Source organism: Monopterus albus, unplaced genomic scaffold (genome assembly GCF_001952655.1).
Source record: "Monopterus albus unplaced genomic scaffold, M_albus_1.0 scaffold14.1, whole genome shotgun sequence".
Lineage (NCBI taxonomy): Eukaryota > Metazoa > Chordata > Actinopteri > Synbranchiformes > Synbranchidae > Monopterus > Monopterus albus.
The window spans coordinates 1724883-1748687 of NW_018127894.1; the positions used below are offsets into that span (position 1 = coordinate 1724883).

Consider the following 23805-nt stretch of genomic DNA (forward strand, 5'->3'; position numbering starts at 1 on the left):
TATGTTCTTGTGTGCCAACATACACATACTCTGATATCAGGGAACAAGATAGACAGCAACATAGGAGCACCAAAATGTATGCTCACTTCTCCTTTCTCCTATTGATCATCTCAGAACCCCTTAGATTTCTCTTGTGACTCTTCGCCTCCAGATTGAACCGAACATTATATAAAGTAGTTAAAACCAGTAGTGTAAAGTAACTAAGTGCATTTACTCAAGTACTTTACTAAAGTACAATTTTCAGGTATCTATACTTGAGTATTTTCATTTTTCGCTACTTCATACTTTGACTTGGCATTTATTTCATAAGTGTAGTTACTTTTCAGAACTGGATTAATACAGAAATTACAGTATAATCAATAGCATCACTTTATTGGTCTCTGGTGGAAAATTGACAAGCTACCTAGCAGTATGTAAAGTACTTCAAATTATAAGCATGTAGTGTAAGCTTGTTGAAACTAGCTTGCCCTTTACCAACTGCAATATTAAATGTAATGCGCACAATAATGCATCAGCAATTAGAATTCACTAATATGATATGCATTAATGTGAAACAGGCCATTCTGCATAATTAATACTTCTATGTTTAGTACTTTAAGTATGTTTTTATGCTAATAGTTTAAGTAATAAAACCTACTTGTAAGAGAGTGTTTTTAGACTGTGCTATTGCTACTTTTACTTGGGTAAGAGATCATAGTACATCTTCCACCATTGATTAAATATAGCTCCACCACAGTCAGCTACAGAGGTAAAATGCTCACATGCATATTGATGCATTGGTATTATAATCTCATAATGTTTATCTGTCATGGAGGCCTTTTTTGCAGAATGATTACTTTTGATACTTTATGTACACTTTATTCAAAATCTTTGTGTTATTTAACTTCAGTTGGATTTGTGATGCCCTATTAATAATTGGGTTTTTACATGGTAGTATAATACTTTTATTTAAGGCCAGGATCTGAGTAGTTCTTCTGGAGGTATTTCTCTGACCAAATATATATTCTGTGTTGCAGGTCTCTGACTGCAGGGTAGTGAGTAGGCAAATCAATCACCGTAAATGAGGGACAGCTGCTACACACATTAGTTATTCCACTCACACACCTACTGTTTACCCTTCTGGAGGCATCATGAACCAACTTCAACAAGACGGCAGTGATGGGAAGATTCCCAGTTGATAACAGCTTTGTGATACAGTGCACTCTCATTTCTTGTTTGACTTTAAAACCCATTTTATTTTTCTATACAGGCACTCGTATATAAACAGCATGAGGGAGGATTTTTTTCCCCATCTCTTTCTCTAAAAAAAACAACAACAAAGTGCTAACAACACTCTACATGTAGCTCATTACATTGATTTCAAACAAGCCCTCATGATAGTGTGTAGCCGTTTAGCTTTCACCAGATTTCCCCAGTGTCACTGGATGCTGCATATTCACTACGACCCCATGTCTCCTCGTCTCAACATTCCCATCCCGCCCCCTCATTAAGTGAATCATTTCTTGAGACGCTCTAATGGCTCCTAAATTGTTTATGGGGCAATTTAATTTGTGTGTAAGGAATCCTAATAAACACTCTTGGCACACTGACGAGTAATTATACGTTTGGCTAAATAGATAATTGGATAGGCTCAGAGATAGATTAGAGCATCTGTGGAATAGTGGTCTTGTTGAGAAATACAGTATCTTTTGAAGAAAAGCAGGCCAGTGGACTTACAGTAAATGTGCTCCATATTGATACTAAGAGAATAATTGAAATATTGCCTAATTTGATGTGTTTATGAAACTGGAAGGTCTTGATTTTTTTTTTTTTTTTAACAAATTAAACAGGTTTTGTGAAATACTGTATCGTGTTATCTCAGCAAAGAGTAAACACTGAAGCACTTTGAGTTGGTGTTTACAGTATTATCAAAGCTGCAGCACCATTATGAATCTTCATTCAATTAGATAAATGTTCCCTGGAAATCTCTAATATTGTTTTGGCTCACAAAGGAATACTAACCTCTGACATAGAAGGGAGTCTTTCACCATTGAAGTCGCACTAAATATCAGTGGCAGTTTGGTCACAGTGAGGCTGTAATGTGGTAGAAACAAAATTATACACCTATCCTTACAATAATGCATTGATTCACAATATTTATTTTTAAATTATATTGACTAGACTAATAATAATCTCCTCCAAAAGGATGCATGAAATCGGTGTTGTCAAACCAGAAGCAGCATACTGTGAATATACTGGCATCATAGATCATCATGGGTCTTACAATGATGTAGGTTTAAGGCTTGAACAACAACACTGACCATTTTAGCACATCAGTGCTGACATGAGCCTTTTGTGGGCTTCTGTGGAAGTGTTCATCAGTGGAGCATCAAACAGCCTGAGACTGTGTCAAACTGAAATCTTTACGCGGCAGAGCCTGAATGATTTATGCATTTGTCATTTCTCATTTGTTGAAACAAGGTGTCAATGTTTTTGTTCCATTGCACCAGTCAAGCCTGAAGAGACGAAGAGGTAAGGATGAAGAAAATGCCCTTGAAGAGAATAGCAAAGTCAACCAGGCAATTTAACCAGACTCGTCTCTTTTCTTAAGCTTGTCTCAAAGATGCAACGGTACAGACAATCACCCTGTGTCTCATTTGGAAGTCCTCTCTGTCCTTCCGCAATATGATCTCACAGTGCATACTTGTATATTTGAAAGAGTGAGAGAATAGTAAATGTGATCAATGTCTTAGGAAAAAATATCTTACTTGCTTCTGAAAGTGCCCACCCACTGCATACAGAGGTCAGTGCTTTGATCCACTTTCCACTTGCCACAAACGATTAGCTTACTATTTGCATAAAGTTTTCTTTGGCTGTCAAATTTAAATGAAATTTTTGAATGAAATATTGCTGTTTGTATATTTGCAAATGTTACTACAATGCAGATTTATTTATAAAATAGTAAATTGCAATGTTGTACTTTTAATTAGGGCCATGTTACAATAAAGAGGAATATTAGGAAAATCAGAAATTTTCGTAATAAAGTGCAAACTGAGAATTAAGAAGCTTGTTTTATTGTAGCCCTCATGCATGCCCATCCTACAGTACCACAGTCCTAGATGGCTAAGAGATGGAACCCAACCAATTCAGTCACTAAGGTATTCATGAAATATGTTATGGGAAGGATATCGAAGATACAAACTCGCCACAATCAATCTTCTTAGTGTAAGAAGATTAAATAAGGTGGAAAACATCAATGTCAGGCTGGTGTAACGTCACGGTAAAACATGACTGACTCCAACAGAGAGAGATGACTTCCCGTAAAGTCAATGCAAACCATGTCTAATCAAATGAGGTGCAGGATTTCCTTACTCACCCCTTTCCCTTGACTGCTCAGCATCATTGTGCTCGGTGCTGCATCTGGGGGCCGGAAACTATATATGAACACCACTGCTTTTAAACAGCAGCAGCGTATTGCTGTAGCATACTGCTGCTTGTGATAACAGTGGTTCAGGTGATAACAGATCACCTATTTCTGGTGAGATTTTTTTTTTTTTCAACCCAGCAAATTTTATGTAGAACTGAGTGACTGAAATGTTCAGGTTACATGCACTCGCCACCCAAGGCAGTGATACACAAGATGATGGCAGGGCTTGTTTTACAATGGAAAAACACAGGGATTAAATTGCAAAACAAAGAGAAAAGCAACATACTGAGATGCATCTTTAGTTACTTTAGAGTAATCACAGTGGTAGCTATATTGTGAAAATAATTCTAGTTCGTGTACACAAGGCATTTCTAAATCTATTATTTGAAAGTGAGCAGTACTGTATATGGGCACTTTAACTTATGTGACATCATATGCATGCAAAAGCAGGCAAGGAAGTACTGTATTCACACAGCACGTACACCCCCACAGCTTTTGGGCAAGCTTGGCCTCATCCTGTCAGTGCAAGAGCTGAAAGACAGGCTTTTCTCTGTGTGTCAAAGGAAGTGGTCCGGTATAGACATGAGGGATTCACTAACTGAAAACTGAACAGGGTAAGAAAGGAGGTGAGGGAGCGATAGAGAGACAGACAAAGAGGTAGGGAGAGTGACAGACATAAAAAAGAGAAACCAAGAGGGAGAAGAGGACAGTGTGTGTGTGACGTGGAGGGGGTTTAAAGTGCTCCAGGCTAAACCACGTGTGAAGATGGCAGAGCCTGAGAACTGCCTGCTGCTGGGGAAACAAGACAAAACAACAAGCCCAAATGTATAAACTTTAACAGCCTGTCCTTCCTTGTAAATGCATGAGCAATACCCAAAGCCCACTTTGACATTTCACTAACTCAGTCTGGGATATAAGGCACTTTGAAATTTTGGTTCCATCCACCACTGAACTGAGCTGCACTAGGTTAAACTTGCTGAATTTTAGTCAGAGTAAAGTCCGGAAGCACAAGGTCAGTGGATTCACAGAGGATTAGAAGCATAATACCAAAGTCTGTCTGTAACATAGATTAGCAACTGTGACAAGGCACAGCAGGTCTGGCAAGCATCGGATTTCTCCACAGGTCAAAGCAGTGTACACAGTAATAGAAAGTCTAAACAATACTTGTGCAACATCAAGTCTATAAGGAAGTGATTCATATATATGTGTTTGATCTAAGCTGTGGTTGTTAATGTACCTGGCTAACTATAGCTCATTACCTCTGAGCGTCGCTTCCAAGCTTTTACAGTCCAGCAACTCCAGCCAAACATGTTATGCAATAGAGTGTTTTAGTTTGACAAACAAATCAGTTAGTCATGCTCTTTCTCTTGAATTATTAAAAGTTAAAATACAACATTTGAAAATACAAACAAGAAACAAGTAGGTAAGCTAAGTAGCCAAATACTAATAATACTAGAACTAATTAACTCTACACTGCCATATAGGAACAAGGCTGCCTAAGCCTTTTAGGACAGGATGCATGTCCAGCTATCAAGTGCATATCTAAGACAGGCTTAACCTTTTAAATCAGTGGTCTCAAACCCTTTTATCCTCATCGAGTTACTTTGACCAAATGAAAGTGGCTCACAGCTACTCTTATCTAATATTACAAATTCAGTTTATTCACATATACTGTAACACTCAAACTGATCTCCAAACCAAAGTGTTTTGTGTAACCAGTTATTAAGTATCAATACCCAACACCTTTTGTTCCAAAACCATCACAGACCAAAACCTAATTTTATAGTTTGCATGGATATGATCCTGTATTCAGGTGTTGTAAAAACAACAGGGAGTTGGTTATTGTTGTTCAGGCTCCTTATTGAAACTAACTACAGTTAAGTCAATCACAGTAGAATTTGGCTTTAGTGTGACTTAACACTTCCATTGACATCACAGATGTCCACGTCAAATAAACGTCCATATTCCTGCTTAGAAATTGCAGAAAAAGATGCTCCTTATGACACCACAGTGTGCCTGAGTATCAAATGCATTGACAGTTGGCAGTACATCCAGTGGAACGTAGCAAACAGCAACTGCACAGTTTAACAATGTATAACAGTACTTACTGTAATGTGCTGATATGTAAACAAATATAGGCTAGAAAATTGGTTCACACAGCCCAGCTCACATACTTTCAGTGTTTTCTAAATGTTTATTAGTTCATATATGTGAAGACTTAATGTTTAATGCGTGTACAAAAGAGTTGCTAACATCACTGCACAGCGTAAACTAACTGTCAAAAATAAATTGACAGCAGTGTAAATTTTATTGACAAGCAAAAAATTTATTATGGTGTCGTAGAAGGTGGGATGTTTATTTGATGGGAGTTCAAACATTTCAAATTGAAATGTTTAATTAATTTAGATGTGGACATGTAGGTTGTGCAGCTATAGCATCAGGGCACTGACATCTTCCAAATCTGAGACCGGACAGACAGACAAGACACTCTGAAAGTCAAAAGTCCTAGGGCATAAGAAATGACTGCAGCACAATAGTAGTCTGCTCAATGTTCAATTATTGCTGATGAAAGGGACATTTTGTGGAGCGGACATCAGTGAGTGGGATTAGTGGAGGCGATTTCCTTGTCCTGGGTTGTTTGACAAAGTCTGCTTGTAATCCTCTTGAAAACTTTGCCCTGTTGGCTTTCTTCTGAACTGAAGATGGCACACTGAGCAGAAATAAAGATGTCCACTTACGGCTTGAGGAAAAGTGAGCAAACCCATACAAACAAAACATGTAAAGGTTTTGTTTTAAAAATGTAGCAGCTGCAAAAATGAAAGCCCAGTCTTATGTGTTTATCAGTTCACTGTTGTACACCAACTTCTATAGTGATTCACTGGATGAAATACTGGTTAAAATGAAATGGGTACATACTGTATGAAGCACTAGTAAATACTGAAACATAGGTGAAATGTATAATCTTCACTGCCTTGTAGCTGCTGATACTTCATCAAGTCATTAACTTGAATAGAAAACATGATTATACACAATTTCTTACTCTTAAAAGTCACAACAAGGTCAAAAATCTATAGTGTCTACAATATATCCACAACTCCACTTGTGTATTTTTTATAAGGACGCCATGAAACAATGCAAATTATTCCACCATACTGATTTTTACTAAATGAATAATTAATGCATACAAGAATAGTCTGGATATTGCTGTATGCATGCATGCTTTTCTTTTCAGAATAATTTGCATGAATGCTTTAGCAAGGGCACTTTTTTATAATTCTTCTCAAACACTTGAAAATATATTTGTGGCATTAATTCCTGAATTTTCGAAATCAAAAATAAGATTAGCAGAAGTTGGTTCAAGTCTAATTCAATTCAAAATGGGATTGTGTTTTCGTGGCGGTGTCTCATCCAACTTCATGATCCATCCAAGTGGATCTAAAACCACAAGGATTAAGTAAAACATACCAACATTTGGCAAACAGTCATCATTTGAATAAAGGAGGATTATAAAGATAGAGCATGCTGATAGCGGTGAGATCCTGACTGCTTGAGGCTACCACAGAGGAAAGATTCACCCCATAGTGTCCTTTCTGACAGGGAAAGAAGAAAATAATACCCTTTTCCATTTCACTTCTGTGTCTGTATGGCATACTCTGAGACAGACAGACAGACAGAAAGATAGCATCCTGTTACAGCCCATGTCAAGCCCCTGCTGAAGTGTGTTTGAGCAAGATCAAGACTCCCTCTCAGTTCCAAGCACATTGTTCTCTAGCTAACTTTGTACTTTAACCTCACAGTGAGAGGGAAAAGTGAAAAGATATTTTCCCTACCAAGCACATTGTTCTCTAGCTAACTTTGTACTTTAACCTCACAGTGAGAGGGAAAAGTGAAAAGAGAATTGCCCTACATTGTGCAGCACTCAATAATGGAAAACCAAAAATACTCAAAATACTATACATTTAGTGGTCTGCACCTACGTAAAATAATTCTCAAACCTTGGGACATATTTTTTGGAACTAGAGTTGGTGCTGACTGTCATGTACCCACAAGTTGATGAGGGTGTGTGTGTATGTGTTCCATCTTTAAAGGAACCCTACAACATTTTTTGAAAATGTACTTGCTTATCCAGTGTTGGATAAAGCAGGACTTTTTTATCCTCAGTACAAAGTGATGAGCTAGGCCTCCTAAAAGGTATCCAACAACTCCAGTGCTAACACACCATACTTTGCACTTTTACAAAATTTAACAATAGAAAGTGAGAGATTGTGATTGATGGAGTTTCAAGGTGTTAGCTAGCTTGCTAGACCCACTGACAATGCAGCTTCTCAGAATTTCTGTCCTCACATTGGAGACTTGGTTCTGGTGCCTAAACAAGAACTCATATGACATTCATATGGCAGAGTTGAAGGCAAGGACTGGGTTATGAGAGAAAATAACTACTTCTTTGACATATTTCTCGACCACATTTGAAGGCAAAAGTTCAGCAGCTGTTCCCAGTGGCATATGATAAAAAGCAGGCTGTCATAGAGAGAAGAGATGTGATAATCATTTAAATATGGGCATAATTTTGCATGTGTTCGAGCCATTTCTCCTGAAAGGTATTCATAGTCCTGTGGTTTATTGTACACATGAAAAGTCACAGAAATAGTGTAAAGAATTGGGGGGGGGGGGGGGGGGGGTGCTCATGGAAGAAGTTCAGATACAGTTTGCCATTTGTGTAAACGTGAGAAAGCAATCACTGTGTTAAGTGGGTGCAAATGTTGGATTGTTGGAATCAGAGTTTCTAATATCCAGTTATTAACCAACTAAGTTACAGATAGATTTCCATTATGGAAAAGTTACTATTGTTAAAGAGCCCATGGCATGCTTTTTCTTGTTTTTTGACTCTTCTACAATGTTATGATGGTGAATTATCATCTTAAACATGACCTAAAGCTCAAAAAATGAGGTGTATATACAGTATGTTCTAGTACTTGTATGCCGAAGCAACTCAGTTTATATAAGTCTTGCAAACTCTCGCTTGCAAGACTTTTTGTCCAACCAACAATGTAAAGTATTAGGTGATAATTTAAGCATTTCCTTGAATGGTCATAATCTCCAGGCAGTTGCTCATGTGTTCATGTGAGTTTGCCTGATATCCACTGGTACCATTATAAAAGCGGCATTTTTCCACTTCACGTGGTTTTTGTAGTTATGTTTTCCCTCCTGCTGCTTCACTGTGACCAGAGTATGTGGAAGAAAATACAGGGCCTGAGGTTACTGCATGTCCAAGAACGCTCTTATACAGGGACTCACTGTTTTACCTGGTCTAACCTACAAGCAGCCGGCCTGTAAAGCCCTCTGTGGTGGTGAATGATCAGCTCATCAACGCTGTATTTCCCCAGAGCACAGTACCCGTTTGTTTTGACTGCTTGATGCCAGTATGTCTGCCACATGTGATGTGTTGTTGGTTAATGAGCGGATTAATGACCCATGATGTGATTGTTGGAGCTACGCTACCTGTTAATTAATTTTACTACTTTGGGACTGTAACACAAGGGTTTTGTGGGGGAAGACGCAGCGATCACTTGAAAGGTTCTTTGGTTATATCGTTCTGAAATAATTATAGACTATTTGGAGTTATAGCGGATGCAAAGCTAATCTAGAGGTACCCAACACTAAGCATTAAATGGCTAGAAATGAGCAAAATGAGCAGCCATGGGCACTTTAAGGTATTGCTAGGGTTAGTCAGCTAAACTTTGAGAATGTGGTTATGATATAAAAAGTACAGGCAACAAATTCTGGACTCCTGTATAAAAGTCAGATGACACACTGGACCCACGCTGCTTCCTGCATTGGCACTGAACACTTTGTGCTGCTGTGACACTAACATAATTCCTTTGATGCACCGGCTTTCACTGTTTGTTTCCTTAAACCACTGTCATGATCTTTCCTCCTTAATTGTTGGTACAGACAAAAAATGTGCTAAAGGCAAGTGAGATTAAAACATGGTAAAGTGAGCAAGCAGATATTTATTGTATTTACTTTAATCTGCACACCTTTTTGAATGCACAAGGTCCATGATAAAAAGAAAAGAATTTGATGGCTCTTAGCCCCTTAAGCCCTATTCAATTTTTTTTTAAATTCCTCCCAAAAAAATCACATCAAAATTCAATCAGTAATAGCTCCACAACTTTAAGGCCAAGATGAACAACCCTGGGCTTTGTGGATAAGTGACATTTGGGAGGATTTTGAAACACAATAAGCCTCCCTGTCCCCATCACTGCCAGAGTGACATTTGAAAATCTCCAGCAAAAACACCTTTATAACACTGAATCAGTTGACTCTGGTCCTGTTGAAGTGAATTCTGAACTGGTACTCTGCTAAACACAGTGGGAGTCTTTAAAAGCGTCACACTTTAAATGATTCACAAGAAGGGAATACTGTACTATCCATTTTAGTCCTCAGAGATGGGAAGTACATTTATTGAAGTACTAGACTTAAGTACAGCTTTTGAGGTGTCTGTACCTGAGTGTTTTAATTTTATGATGCTTCATACTTTGACTTCAATACATTTCAGATGCAATACTGTACTTTTACTTTATTAAATGCATTGGATAACTTTAGTTACAAGTTACTTTAACAATAACTTTGCTAAAATACAATATTATCATAAGACCTTTGATAATAATAAGACATTTGATAGTTCCCACTGGGGTTTATTGATCCCTGGTGGGAAATTCACAAGCTACTCAAATTATAAGCATATAAGGTAGTTAAAATTAGCCACACCTTTACCAGCTGCAACATTAAATACAGTGTACACAATAATGCATCAACAATTAAAATCCAGTAATATAAAAGACATTGATGTAAATGTGCAAATCTGCATGAGTATGTTTACTTTTGGTACTTTAAGTATGTTTTTATGGTGATACTTATGCACTTTCTCTTACTGTAAGTAATATTTTAAATGCAGGACTTTTACTTGTAACATACTATTTTTACACTGTGGTATTGCTACTTCTAAGTGAGTAAACAGTTTGAGTAGTTCTTCCCCCACTGTTAGTCATTTGGTCTGCATTGGAGAGCCAAACGCACCAGGCTTGGTGACCTTCTTAAAGTGGTGGTGACAGGCTGTATTTTAATAACACATCCAGCCTGTTCCCAGTGGCAGGGCAGTTAGGGTGAATAGGTTTATAGAGAGTAGCATACACTTGAGCCTGCACAAGAGCAAATGGCAAAAGGCTTGAAGACAGTACCAGCAGCAGCACACAGTGTTATAATATGAAGCTCAGTAGCTATCTGTGTCACAGTGTTTCAGTTATACATTTGAAGTAACAGCTGAAAGACAGGCCTATGTTTTGCCCTCAGGGACTTAAGATTGGCACTCAAAAATCCAAAATGCTTCACACTAAAACATTTGGTGCCATCGTCCTCTGTGCAGCTGAGAATTATTTGGCCATAATAGTAGCACCAAGCATTGAAATTAATGCCAGTGAAGTAAATCTACTACACATGCTTATCTTTTGCAAGTAATTAGCACAGGAAATCTCTGATTAAATGTTGGTATAAAAATAAATCTGTAACTATTAAGAATGCAGACTGAAAAAAAGGACTCTTCATAATAAACATAACATACAAATACACCCCTCAGTCACCAAACTTTATTAAAAATCTTGTTTCCTGGAAACAGAAAGGCTGTACATTACATTTGTCCTTCAGTATTTATTAAAGCTCTCCAAAAGATATTAAAACCAAACCTGCAGTGATGAGGACATGTTGTACAGTATGCGAAATTATTTGAAATAAAGGTGGATTACTGCTTTAATCTTCAGACTGGATTAAAATGCCAGAGACAGAGTCTGGGCAAATCCATAACTCTCTATTCACTGAGGTGTGCTGGCCCCTGCGCATATGTATAATCTGTTTAGTATTCCCAGGCAGGTCCAGTGCATTTCCTTCAGATGCTCGTCCCCTTTCTCTCCACCTATTGAATTGTAATAGGATATTTAAATTTAAAGAATGATGTTACACATTAGGAGGCAAAGAAACAATTCTCTGTGCTGACCATTACTCCGCAGACAAATGGGGGAACACCTTGTTGAGATATACAACACAGTGTTATCGGATGACAAATGCATTGTGGTTTTCAATGCATCATGAAATGACCCACAATTTTAAATTTTTTTTAAAATAACCGGTAATGAACTAAATGATTTTAATTTCTACCTTGTTTTGACATTATAGATTAATTTCCACATTCACTAGCATGTCACCCAATACAGATGGGTGACAAATGGAAGTTTAAAGTGAACAGCACAGACTTTAGTCAAGTGTCTCTAGAGCAGCATCAGTGCTCCTGTGCTGGAGGGAGGAAACATATTCCCTCATTGTGTTCAACACGCCTTTTCATTAAACCCTTCAGTAACGTAGAGCTGTAACCATTAGTCAGTAAAGTGATAGACTGGCAGCTATTTTGAAGCAAAAATCATCAAGATTTTCTGGTTCCACCTTCTTTAATGTGAAGAGTTGATGCTTCTGACATGATAATAAACTGAGTATCTTTGGATTTGTTGGTCATTTGAAGACACCACCTTGGATTCTGAAAATCTAAATGAGCATTTTTCCTCCCAATTTTTTGATATTCTGTGAATGAAAGGATAAAATAATCGCTGAATTATTCAGTGACACCTGCATTTTTTTTTTAATTTGCACAAATTTATTCATGATTTTCTTTTAATTTGTCACCCCACATGCACTTTATATAGGATGATCACATCAATAAAGAGATTAACAACAAAGTGTTTTTCAGACACAATGTACTGAAATGCCATAGTTCGTACTACTACAAGCCAGTTTCCTATTTGTGCTGTATAAATTCTTGTAAAGAAAAAACATCCATTAATTTTAAGATTTGCAAAAATCTCAAAATGCCTCTGGCTGATTTTCTCAGTTCTAGGCCATCTCACTTCCAATTACCCACCCTTTAAGGAGCACTTGACTAATTATTGACCTCAATATCAGCTGAAGAGGCATGCAACACATTGTGATGTATTCTGTGTCACAATCACTGTTAAAGTAGACAATAAAATAAAGCCCGCACACTGAGAAATGTGCTCATCAAAACATTTCTGCTTGTTACTGCTGTACACTACAAAAGAATAAATATACTGATTATGCTGCTGGTAAACAAGAAGCCAGCTGACAGCTTCTCATCAAGCATGTTATGACATGAATTTGGTTAACAGTGGTCTCATTCTCTTCTACTGGAAACACTGGAAAGCAATCCACCATAAACCTTTTTGCATGGTAGGTATTTTGACATTCATAAGAAAAGCACGGGTATAATTACTTACATTAAAAATGACCAGATTCGCTTTACTGTAGGTGTGTAGTTTCAGGCTCCTGGTATGGTGCATACTGACTCACTGAATTGGCTTATTGGGAACCTTAATGAAACCGAGCCTTCCTAAAACTGTTACACCTGTGCTTTTCTTGCAGTAAGTCAAAATGCAGTGAAAAGATCTACCTGTCAGGATGTGCATTTTAACTCAACCCCCCAGTATATTGTATGTGCAGTATTGCTTGATATTTCATAAGCAAAGGTGAGTTTATGGTTTAAGCTTTGTATCCAGTAAATTGTTAATGCAAGTTTCTCAAATGTTGTCATAATGTAAATCAGTGCAGGATTTAATTATGTGTCCATATTTGTGTAATATTGTATATTTACTCTTCTTTGCGGCATTTTATTGCTGCTTCTTGCCTAAAATGGCATTTGTCTGTTCACTTGTTTAGTTCTCCTCTCCTCTGCTTGTAGTTCTCCTCAGTAATTCTAGTACTGGGCATACTAATCTCAGCTGTTGGTTTTGCCGTCACTTGACCCATGCGTCTGCTCACCCAGCCGCTCCTTATCAGCAGTTGGTGTCAGGATTTATTGGGGGGAGCTCAAATACCGCGGGTTGCATGCTGCTGGTTTTCTGTGTCATCTTAAGTTTCAGTTGTTTTGATTCCACAAACCTGTTCCTATGAACATCTGCCTGCAAACTTCATCTCTTTAGAGTCTTTTGCCAGCTGAAAGCCTGCCTAACAACCTAGTAGAATGTCTTTACACCTGCTTTGCCTCATGATTCTGCCTCTGGGTTCAATTTTGTAAGCAACTGGTAAACTGTGATGATGACAGGGGTTGCCAGGTATACGGTTGGTAGTGTTTGTGCTCCAGATGCCAACCAAAATCGAGTCAACATGCTGCAGTGTCTGTGGTGTAAACTGAACGAGTAAAATAAGGAGCACTAACTAATTTTTCTCTAAACTGATGTTTTCTTACATATTTCCAGTTATTATTATGTGGCTATTGTAGTGGTTAACAATAAACAAGATTCCAGAGATAATATGTAATAGAACAGTATGTACTTCACATATAGATATTATTTGTACTAGTTGTGTGAGGGAGAGCTGAGTGGTTATGGGTTCATTAAGTTCATGTGAGTTGGACAATGGGCTTATGTAAGTTGGTCAAGATGTTTCCTGTTTTTGAAGTACATCTCAGTTGTTGTCTCCTGAAACTGGGGACAGGAAGCTAAGTTCAGAAATTGACGCAACAGCTGCTGATAAAAAGAGTGAGCCTGAAGGAGAGAGGATGACCATGCTACCGTGAACAGTGTACCACAAGCCCGGCCTCGGAGGGCTGGGGGGAGACGACGACTGACTGGGGCTGACAGGGGAACCGACTCGGGACCGACATCCAATGACTTGACTGACTGGTGCTCTGACAATCTTCTTATGCTTTATCTATTCCATTGGAAGAGGAGAGTCTCTGTTCTCTGATCTCTGTTCCCTGTTCCCTAACTACAAGATTATGTGTTTAAATACTACTCTATTCAGAATAATTGTAATATTAAATGATCCTTTAAATTGTAATGGTTTGTCTGAATTAATTTAGTCAGTATCACACTCTAGCCACGACACTATCACAGTTGCTAACAGTAGATAGGTAGCAGAACTAAAATTGGGATTCAGGGGTGATCCTAGCAATAGGGAGAGGTCTAGATGAGCAATTCCATATGACATGCACACAATTGATAATATGCATGTCACTCTGTTACTTAGAAATTTTGTTTTGGCAACTTCTTGCATTCTAAGTTTTTGTGACCTACAGCACGTTTTCTGCTGAAAGAGACAGTCCAGTACTGCTGCGAATGTCCTTGTTTTTAATGGGTTCTGCTGTTGGTTATTTTGGGAGAGAAAAATGGCAGGACTTTCCTACTTTGGTATTATTTTTTTTATGTATAGCGAACAACTAATGCAGCAATGTGAAGGCATATGATTGTTGTGAATCAGAATCAGAATCAGCTTTATTGGCCAGGTGTGACGGACACATGAGGAATTTGACTCTGGTACATCGGCTCTCAATGCGCAAACAGTAAACCAGCATAAGGCTGTGTAATATAACAAAATAGCAGTATTAACATCAATAAACAGTGCAAACAATGCAGAAAAAGCAGTATAAATAGAAAGTAAACAATGCAGACAACAAAGGAATGTTCATTGAAATGAGATAAATAGGGATAAAACAGAGTGCTTAAGAATTAGAGACCTATACAAGTTTGTATAATCTGTATGAGGTATATTTACAGGTATTGCACTGAGGGTTATTGTCCAGTCAGACTGTCGTGGGTTAAGTGTTCATCAGAGCGACAGCCTGGGGGAAGAAACTATCCCTGTGCCTGGTTGTCTTAGTGCACAGTGACCTGGTTGTCTTAGTGCACAGTGACCTGGTTGTCTTAGTGCACAGTGACCTGTAACACCATCCAGAGGGGAGGAGTTTGAACAGATTGTGTCTGGGGTGTGAGGGGTCTGCAGTGATCCTCTCCGCCCTCCTTTTGACCCGTGAAGCGTACAGGTCCTCCATGGAGGGCAGGCTGGCACCAATGATCTTTTCTGCAGTCCTCACTGTCCGCTGAAGTCTGTATTTGTCCTGTTTGGTTGCTGAGTGTTGGATGTCCACCTCAGGTCCTGTGAGACAGTGGAGCCCAGGAACTTGTAGGACTTTACTGCTGATGCAGTGCTACCAAGTATGGTAAGCCGGGGCAAGGTAGGTGGGCTCTTCCTGAAGTCCACTGTCATCTCCACTGTTTTGAGCGTGTTCAGCTCCAGGTTGTTGCGGCTACACCACAGGACCAGCTGCTCAACCTCCCGTCTCTAGGCTGACTCGTCACCGTCTCGGATGAGACCAATGACCGTTGTCATCTGTAAACTTTAGGAGCTTGACAGAGGGGTCCTTCGAGATGCAGTCGTTGGTGTAGAGTGAAAACAGCAGAGGGGAGAGCACACATCCCTGGGGGGCACCTTTGCTGATCGTCTGGATGCTGGATGTGGTTTTCCCCAGCCTCACCTGTTGCTTCCTGTCTGTCAGAAAGCTAGTAATCCACTGACAGGTGGGGGCAGGCACAGTGAAGGCACATTGTTTGACATACAGACTGATTAGTACAGAGCAATAGGCAGATCATCCAGGATGGATTGTACTAAAAGTATAGGTGACAGGAGCTTACATCAGCAACCTCCAACTTGGCTTATATATGTTTTTATTTCACATCTCTTGGGGGAAGCACTCTGGATTTGTTTACTTATTTATTTACCCTTTTAATTTGCTGTACTAAGCTCTCGACAAGAAGCTATATATTCTGGAAACTGTGTTTGTTTTTGTTTTTCTTGAAGATGTAGGGTAATGTTTGACGCATTGTGTTGGAAAACAAATATAAAAAAACACTAACACAAATAACCTTAACATTTATTTTTGCAGTGGTTTAGTTAAACATGGAGAAATGTCATAGAGAAGTCACAAAAATGCACATCAATTTTGATGAAACTTATAAAGCAAACAATCCTCATTCATCCTTCCAGAACATTCTAAAGAAATCTTTTTGTAGAGCTTTTTTCCCAGTGGGTTAAACTCCATTACCATAGACAAATATATGACCAAACATATCATGCCATATGGATCTTGGATAATTATCTGAGTGTGATAGCACAAACCTTATATTTCTTTGTGAGCTGATCCAAGTTCTATGCTGCCCATTATTCGAGATGAAGAAAATATCTTTTAAAACATGTGAGAAATAGTAGATGTCCTCTTGTTTTGAAACATTTTTATAAATCACTGACAAATGATCAAGGACATTGTGATCCTTCTGGTGCTCTGTACTCACTGCAGTAGTGAAGAGCTGTAAATACCAATGATCATTCCAGAAATACACATTTACTAAAGCTAATTAAGCTGAATAATTTCAATAACTGAAACCAAAGTGTGAACAAATTGGTTTCATTTCATGACAGTGAAGTCTGAGGACACTCAAACCATGCCCCCTTGTGAATTACTTTCACATGGGACCATTTGGTGGCAGCATTCAGTTCATATACCTTTTCAAAATACAAGTCTACAGGTTCTTCCAAGTACAGTGTTGCAGTTTACTTGGGATTTTAAAGCTTTCCCAGCTTTAAACCTGCCCTACAAGATGTTTTATATTATCTGTGGTTCTAATCACTACTATATGAGTAATGCGAAAGAGGTTGCTTGTAGTGACACACTCACAGTAGGCGCTTCATTTTAGGGACTACCCCATTGGAAAGCTCCCCCAAGAAATGCACACCTTCACGGGCTTTTTCAGTTTGCATTCAGATAGATGGTTGCATCGCTGAAGTAGTGTACAGTAACATTCAAAGCCTACCGATTGTTAGCGATTAGTCAACAAGCTCACAACGGTTAACACAGAGAAACGTTCCATTAGCTAACAGACAACATTGGTATTTTCTTTATATGTTGCCAACGTTAATTATAAAATGAGCCATTAACCCCATGCAGAGGCTTCTGTTGGCGGACTGCAGCTCCCCATGCCGTTGGTGATGGCTATCGATCACTGTTGTTTACGTGGATAACACGGCTTTGAGAAATGACAGTTACTGTAGTGATGCTGCAGTTAGCGTACATACAACACTCGTGTTTCCAATTGTGCTTGGGGAGTACTGTACCTACCCTGAAGTAGGAGCTGAAAATGTCAGTCAAAGCAGCGTTCTAAGAACTATTATCGTTCTCATTTCCTGCGATGCAAACACACAAAAACCATGGGTGCTTTGTCCAACAGTTGTATGAACTGTGAAATGGTTCCTGTGATCCCAAAGCGCCTAGTGAAGTTTCTTCGGCTGCATGGAGGGTTTCAACTAATTGTTTTGGTTTTATAGCCTGCAAACTGTCTAACTGTTTTAGTTGTGTAACCTTAACCAGACTTTAGTGGCCAGAAGCAGATACGGACGAACTAAACTCAAACACATAAAATACTGTATGTTACTGTAAGTCTGAATATTTGTTTCTGATATTTCAGTTAGGTTTAAACATTATTGACAGTTGAACAAAAGCATTCATGAGAGATAATTTTGCAACTTGAGAATCGAAGTGAGAATTTTTATATTTGTGGGACTGGATATTTGGCAACAGGGATGCAGAGTAAAGTGGACAGGGTTACAGTATATTGAAACAACTTTTAATTTAAATAGTAATGCAATGCACGCCATATATAGAGGGCTATAATTTCTACTAGAGATAAACAGCACATAAAAGATGCATAATTAGCATTAAACCAACGCTTCCATTTATCTTTCCCTTGGGTCGACTTCAGACATTCTTTATTTGCCTGTTGAAGTGTTTTAAGGTATTGCAACCCATCTTCCTTAGTTATTTTTTGTAAATACTATATTTTTGTGCATACACACTTAATATTAATGCTGCTTAAATTACAATAAGATGACAGGTGTGTTCTTGCAATTTAATTTTGTTTGCGTGCATGCTATTCCACTCTGTGACCTTAACAATTGAGACTCTATCAGTCTCATAAAATTTATACATTTAGAGTTCACCAGTCTCCACATCTCATGTGTTCCAAATATTTCGCAACAAAAACATCAAGGAGCGTTCTTCACATCCATCTCCCTCACAGGAGTCAATGAAACGACTGGGAAGCTTTGTAAATTTGTCAATGTGTAAGCAGAAACAGAATTTCTCCTGGAAGAATGTGTGATGATAAATGGTTGTATACTATCTTTCTAGAAATGATCTGGAAAGTGTGTGAAAAAAGAGAGCCTTGAAAACTGTCTAACTGTTTTAGCAGAAAATATTCATGCCCAAGTGTTTACTCTGACACGCAAGAGGTTCTCAAATATAAGCTCCTGTACACTCAGGCAAGACAGAGTCAATTGTGCAGTAATGAAATGAGGCCTCATTTCTGCAGCCAAAGACACTGCAAAATAAAAATGTACACACCAAAGAGTTTTAATTGTTGTGGGTGTTAACAAAGAACCATAAAGGCAAGGAACATTCAATATTTTTATGCAATGTAACACAACAGAAAAGCTGACATAGAAACAGACACCATAGTACAAACAACATATTTGACAAAATAAAACAGACGTTACAAATTTGATTTTATATGAAACTGCTTAACTGCTGTGTGTACCGCACAGTTGTGTGTGAAAGTCTGGGCACTCCTGGGCAAGTGGCATATTTTGCTTATTTCTAGAATGAAAACATAAGGCAAATGTTAAGGCACTGTTAATTCTTATCTTACCTTAAAAATAGTGAAAAAAAGAATGAATTGACTTGTTAGAACTCTCATTAAGAATTGCCAGCTGACAGTTCTGAAGCTGATAACCTTGTGGTAACTCTCAACAACATCAGGCTTTGCTAAGCAACTGTCTGAGGATGTGAATATGATGCTAATTGATGCCTACAAAGCAGGGGGAGGCTAAAAGTGCTCGGAGGACTCTGGTGTAGAGAGGACAACATGTCACAGTGACTCATATGGAGGATGGATGTTTTCATATTACTGTACACTTTAGTGCATAGACTCATCTGTATTTTAAACCTTGTTAACCTTTACTCTTGAGAGGTAACATTTAGAAATATCATCTTAAAGAAGCTCATTCGAGAGTTCAGAGCATCCTACACTCAAAATTGGAAATGCCCTGTTTCCCATATGTTTTGTTCTTGAACTTAGTTTTATAAGAATACACTCATGTTATCAGTCTACCATAAAATGGCCAATAAAGTTGTCAATAAAGTTAGATCATGCATATGGCCACAAGGTCTGGAAATGTTTTGACCTACTATTCAGTAATTAATTAACAGCACCAGAGGTGAGTTTGGATGAACTGGTGGAACATTTTTTCTATGTAACATTTTTGGACAAACTAAAAAAAAAAAAAAAGGGAGAGAATCAGATGCCTGTATTTTTTCATGGTATTTATTTTTTTTTAATTTTACTTTATTCTTAAAGTGAGTTTTGTACTTCTATATTATTTATTATATGTTACTATACTGTGTCTACATACAGTGCCTTGCGAAAGTATTCGGCCCCCTTGAACTTTGCGACCTTTTGCCACATTTCAGGCTTCAAACATAAAGATATAAAACTGTAATTTTTTGTGAAGAATCAACAACAAGTGGGACACAATCATGAAGTGGAACGAAATTTATTGGATATGTCAAACTTTTTTAACAAATAAAAAACTGAAAAATTGGGCGTGCAAAATTATTCAGCCCCCTTAAGTTAATACTTTGTAGCGCCACCTTTTGCTGCGATTACAGCTGTAAGTCACTTGGGGTATGTCTCTATCAGTTTTGCACATCGAGAGACGGAAATTTTTGCCCATTCCTCCTTGCAAAACAGCTCGAGCTCAGTGAGGTTGGATAGAGAGCGTTTGTGAACAGCAGTTTTCAGTTCTTTCCACAGATTCTCGATTAGATTCAGGTCTGGACTTTGACTTGGCCATTCTAACACCTGGATATGTTTATTTGTGAACCATTCCATTGTAGATTTTGCTTTATGTTTTGGATCATTGTCTTGTTGGAAGACAAATCTCCGTCCCAGTCTCAGGTCTTTTGCAGACTCCATCAGGTTTCCTTCCAGAATGGTCCTGTATTTGGCTCCATCCATCTTCCCATCAATTTTAACCATCTTCCCGGTCCCTGCTGAAGAAAAGCAGGCCCAAACCAGGATGCTGCCACCACCATGTTTGACAGTGGGGATGGTGTGTTCAGGGTGATGAGCTGTGTTGCTTTTACGCCAAACATAACATTTTGCATTGTTGCCAAAAAGTTCGATTTTGGTTTCATCTGACCAGAGCACCTTCTTCCACATGTTTGGTGTGTCTCCCAGGTGGCTTGTGGCAAACTTTAAACGACACTTTTTATGGATATCTTTAAGAAATGGCTTTCTTCTTGCCACTCTTCCATAAAGGCCAGATTTGTGCAGTATACGACTGATTGTTGTCCTATGGACAGAGTCTCCCACCTCAGCTGTAGATCTCTGCAGTTCATCCAGAGTGATCATGGGCCTCTTGGCTGCATCTCTGATCAGTCTTCTCCTTGTATGAGCTGAAAGTTTAGAGGGACGGCCAGGTCTTGGTAGATTTGCAGTGGTCTGATACTCCTTCCATTTCAATATTATCGCTTGCACAGTGCTCCTTGGGATGTTTAAAGCTTGGGAAATCTTTTTGTATCCAAATCCGGCTTTAAACTTCTCCACAACAGTATCTCGGACCTGCCTGGTGTGTTCCTTGTTCTTCATGATGCTCTCTGCGCTTTAAACAGACCTCTGAGACTATCACAGTGCAGGTGCATTTATACGGAGACTTGATTACACACAGGTGGATTCTATTTATCATCATTAGTCATTTAGGTCAACATTGGATCATTCAGAGATCCTCACTGAACTTCTGGAGAGAGTTTGCTGCACTGAAAGTAAAGGGGCTGAATAATTTTGCACGCCCAATTTTTCAGTTTTTTATTTGTTAAAAAAGTTTGAAATATCCAATAAATTTCATTCCACTTCATGATTGTGTCCCACTTGTTGTTGATTCTTCACAAAAAATTACAGTTTTATATCTTTATGTTTGAAGCCTGAAATGTGGCAAAAGGTCTCAAAGTTCAAGGGGGCCGAATACTTTCGCAAGGCACTGTATGTCCTTCTGTGTCTCAGAAGTATGAAAGCTACTTGTTGGCATCTACAGTATCTCAATCATCTGGCCGCATATTTCTGTCTGAACCCGAACCATGCCTGACAAGCTTATAGTATATTATGTCCAAACCTGACCCAGACCTGACAAGCTTAAAGTATATAATGTCTGAACCTGACCCGAGCCTGACGGTGTTAAGTCTGTACAGTATTTTTCCCCTTATCATTAGCGCTTCAGCCATTCAACCTAAAGTTTGACCTACATGTCCAAACGTGACCCCGACTCGAACATAATTTTTAAATTCCTGTCCGAACTGAGCCTGATGGGACCCACATTCCAGTCTACAGTACTAAGCATTTTCTTGCTTTAATAGAAACCCTTGACACAACAGACAGAAAAACACAATACTGCTTGTTTAGAAAAAGTATCAAGCATGATTAACTCATAGAAAATACGTAGATGTATCAAATCTCTAAACAACCGCTAAGTAGCCTCAATAAAATGTCGTCCTCTTAAAAAAGGTTTCAAGAATTTGGCACTTTCTCTGCAAAACAAGTTATTTTATCATTTAAACTAGAATTTCAGATATTAGTTTAATCCTTGAATGAAAAATTGTTCAATCAATGAGTAATTTCAAATGTGCTCTACCTTTGTGTACTGTGAGTTTGATAATCATGGAGTCATTCTGATTTTAGCCTAAAGTATTTATTACAAAACACACACACATAATGACAAACAAAATTGTGTTAGGCATCTCTGAGTACTTTTGAAGCCATATGCATAAATCTTGTCATAATATTTAGCCAGGTTTAAAGGAAATGGTATAATCTTTCTACAGCATTGCGGCATCCAAACAACAGAAGGTGACTAGAAATGAAAATTGGTGCACTATTTGCTAGACTCTCAAAGTCTTAATGGTGATTGACAGCCATAAACACCTACATACCTAAAGTGGAGTTCAAAGCGGTTCATTTGCATCCACAACAAGATGGTTTTTGACAATTTCCCAGCTGCTCACTGTGGGAAACTTTCTAGAGATAATGATCCTTCCTGACAGATTTGGTGCAATCAAACTTGTTTCTGCAGGTTCTCTTCATTGCATATACTCCACCTTATCAAGGACATTTTCAGAGCTAGGAAGTGAGAAGTTCTAGGAGGGAAACTTGTGTGTCCAAGAGAATGTTTAAAAAAATGATAAAAGTGTGGCATTGCCATGAACTACTGAAGAGCTCCTGAAAGAGGCAGCACTCTAAACTGTCTTGCTATGTCACAAGTGGAAGAACTATATTAGGGTAAAAGACTGAATCGTGTCCAGCTTTTAGACTAAGTTTATCTTTATGATTTTCCACTGACCAGCCCTCAAAGACAGATGAAGCTGTCAATAGGAGCTGGTATGTTTAGAATTTTCCAAAGACAGACAGAGCCAGACTGACAGATGGATTGAGATGTGGTAGTGATTCATATCGTGTCAAAGAGCCTTGTGATGGTGGTGGGGGTGGGAGGGCCACACCTGAAGAACAGTGGCATTGTTGTTCTCTCGATCATTATTCCAACCACATGTGGTCTGTGTGTGGATACAATATGGTGGCAAAGTTTGAAGTAGTTCACCTTACATCTCAGTTTCTAACAGCAAAGGGTGGTGATGTGAAATTACACTGGATAGATCTGATTGTCAAGCAAATGACTGTGGGGAAAAAGCAATTATGTTTGCTCAGCACATGTTGAGGTTATTGTGGCATTGTATTGCATTGATGACAGTCTAAAAATACAGGATGCTGTTTAATATTTTATTTACTCTGTGGTGCATATAAATACAGCAAAGCAAGAACTTCAGGTTCATTCTACAGAAACACTTTTATGGTGGTATTAATGGTGGTTGCCAGTTATTACGTGACTAAAACTACATAGTGTAAGAAAGGCTGAAATGAGCCTTATGTTATGATACATTTTTCTTATTGTACATAATATAAGGTGGTTATTATTGTGACAGTTATTTTAACTTATAAGAGTAGAAATATGACTCTTGCATTACAAAATGATCAACTTGGAATTTGTGCTTGCACATATTTAATTGGCCAATAAAACACCTTGACCAGTCGTGTTGTGTTCCAACAAAAGTTGAGACAGGTGCAACTGTTGTTGCTGGACAACCATGCATTTTTAAAAGATTTTTTTGCCCTGCTTTTTTTTATGCAAGACTAGTGCTTGTCTGAACACAGCCCTAGTCAGCCTCTCAATACTTTTCGGCTTTCCAATATTTTTTAAGGCACACTGCCCCAAGCTCATTCACACCTACTGAGGAAAGGGGTCTTTATTCATTTAGTAAAAGCAAATATTATTAAAACACTGGTAGACAGGGCATTTGTTGGGGACTATTTTTAGCTGCAGATTAATACATATTTGGTGCTCTAGTT

General features: G+C 38.4%; 1 long non-coding RNA gene across 2 annotated transcripts in view; it reads left to right on the forward strand.

The window, feature by feature from the left end:
- LOC109955367 (uncharacterized) overlaps positions 1-23805 on the forward strand; it is a 153489-nt gene that overhangs the window by 108226 nt on the left and 21458 nt on the right. Inside the window, exon 4 of one of the 2 annotated variants that reach the window (XR_002274258.1) lies at positions 1017-1474. The exons of the other annotated variant lie outside the window; for it this stretch is intronic. This is a non-coding gene — a long non-coding RNA (uncharacterized LOC109955367). Of the gene's footprint in view, positions 1-1016; positions 1475-23805 lie in introns of those variants that run through there. 2 annotated transcript variants of the gene reach the window in all.